The 2,445-nt window shown below is 40.9% G+C and overlaps 1 non-coding gene across 1 annotated transcript; it reads left to right on the plus strand.

Moving 5' to 3' along the window:
* Positions 1-1,654: 1,654 nt before the first annotated feature.
* Positions 1,655-1,814, plus strand: LOC114008835 (U1 spliceosomal RNA). The gene has a single exon (XR_003550338.1). It is a non-coding gene; the product is annotated as a U1 spliceosomal RNA (small nuclear RNA).
* The last annotated feature ends 631 nt before the right edge of the window (positions 1,815-2,445 follow it).

Consider the following 2,445-nt stretch of genomic DNA (forward strand, 5'->3'; position numbering starts at 1 on the left):
TGACCCCATGATTCAAACACTAGCCACGAGGCCTCACTCTTAAAATTTCATTATCCTTCAGTGCCACCACATCAGGGACCCTAATTCCATCATGTGAACCTTTGTGGGCAAGTCATATCCAAACCTTATGAGCATGGAAAGCCAGAATGTGTCTACTGAGCAAGTTACTGTAACACTTTTCTTTGAAACACATGAGTCCATTCAGGATTTATTGGGGTCTTGTCTTAAAAAATATGCATCTGGGGACCAGCAGTTAGCGTAATGGCTATGTTGCTGAACTCCCATGTAGTTGACCATGGTTCAAGTCCCAGACCCAGCAGCTTAAACTCACTCTGGGTGTGTGTGCGTGCGTGCCCAAGATCCCGAGAGGAGAATGGAGGAGAAGGGATTGCAGCATGGCCATCCCACCTGGAGGTGGGGGGGTGATTTCTCACTTTCTGTCTCTCTGTCGCTCTCTTTCTGGTGAGCGCACATGCAGTATAGCAAAAACTTCTCAAAAAAAAAAAAAAAAGAATATGAATCTTAAAGAGCTACTGTTAAAACTGAGCTTAGATAATTTGACTGTTAACAGTTTGATGTATGTTATGGTATAGTATGTTTTGAGAGTCAAAGAATAATTTGATTTGCAAATAGAAGGTTCTAATTGATTTCTCAAGAAGATTCTTGTGTCTGTCATGTGAAAGAGATACAGAGTGACTGATCTGGCTACTCAGGTACTTAGGTAATCATTTAAGAATGTTTTCTCATCTTGACACTTAAACTCCTTTACAACTATGCCAGTCTACAATTTACATTTACATAAATCAGTATTTTTAGGTACATTCTTTTTTATATTGTATGATTTCTTATTTATGTTTAATCATTGCACATTGTTATAGAGTACAGTATGTTTTCTCAAAGCATGTCTGCAGTGTGTGTGTCAGTCAGGTCAAAGATATTACCATATACATCATTCTCAAAAGATAGCTTTCCATTCTTGTGTCAAATTTTTTTTTGTATTGTTTTGTTTTGTTTTTCCCTGAGTCCCTTCAATCCACCACTTACTAATCACCACCTTACAGTCTCTGGTATCTACGATTAGGTGTATCCTTGAGTGTGCATCCTCTTTGCTTGGTACTGTGCCTCTTTGATTATATACCTAGCATACTCTTTGTGGTGGAAACATGCTGTGACTCGAATGAATAATTGTGACCAATTGTTGCAGGATTCCTCTCATATGAGTCTTCAGGAACATTCCTGAAAACCCAAAAGTGACTCTTGAGAATTGAAGCAAAGAAATAGTCTCTGGGTTTTATCATTTATCCCATAGAAAAGACTTCTAGTCTACTTTATGATTATTATCTTATTTAAGATCTTATGGAAGGGTCGAAACTGAAGATTAAAAAAGATGAGAGCACCTGTTAGATATTGGGACTTTGTCAGCAGTTGTCAATGGTCACTGACCTACCTACCAGCAGAGAAAGATGGAAGGAAGGAAAACTCTAAAAGACTAATAACAGCACATTTGTCACACTTGCCTTTCTAATGTGCATTACCTATCATATTGCTCATTAATCAAGTTGCGGATGGGGGCCAGCAGGTGGTGTACTTGTTAAGGTGCTGGACTCCAACATGGCTGACCATGGTTCAGGTCCCAGACTTGGAGGCTTGAAACTCACTTACCTGGCAGGGGATATACCATGATCACAAAAGTGGTTTTCCCAGGCCAAGGCTTATCCATTGCACTCCAGATGTGCTCACCTCTGCAATTTCCGCTAATGTGGGAAACTCAACTGCATAATTGTGGTGTGGGGGATTGCATTTATAATTTCCACCGGGAAAAAAAAAGGAGCTCACACTGGGAAAAAGTGTGTGCATGTCCTAAATCCCAAGAGGACAATGGAGGAAAAGGGATTGTGGCATGGCCATCCCCCTGGGGCGTGATTTCTCACTTTCACGATCTCTGTCTCTCTGGTGACTGTTTATGTCCTATGGCAGCTAATCTCTTTAAATAAATAAATAAATAAATTTGCATGTGACATCTTTTCTTTCTTTCTTTTTTTTTTTTTGAGGTTTTTCATTATAGGGCACTTGCGCTCGCCAGACAGACAGAGAAAGACAGAGAGACAGAAAGCGAGAAATCACCCCCCAGGGGGGATGGTCACGCCGCAATCCCTTCTCCTCCATTCTCCTCTTGGGATCTTGGGCACGCACGCACATGCACCCGGCATGAGTTTTAAGCCTATATTTCTTCTCCCCATTCTCCTTCTTCTCTAGTACTTCCCTCGTGCTAACCCTTCCAAGAACTCTGAAGAAGGTTTGACATTTAGCAGATGCTGAAGAAGTACAAAGAATTTCAATGTGAACTGCGGTCGGCTACCTGGGAGTCCAGTGACATAGCCATTACGCTAACTGCTGGTTCCCTTAATATTTTCTTGATGATTCAACCTTATCATTTTTATCAGC

The sequence above is a fragment of the Tupaia chinensis genome, unplaced genomic scaffold (genome assembly GCF_000334495.1).
Source record: "Tupaia chinensis unplaced genomic scaffold, TupChi_1.0 Scaffold000402_1, whole genome shotgun sequence".
NCBI classification, from domain to species: domain Eukaryota; kingdom Metazoa; phylum Chordata; class Mammalia; order Scandentia; family Tupaiidae; genus Tupaia; species Tupaia belangeri.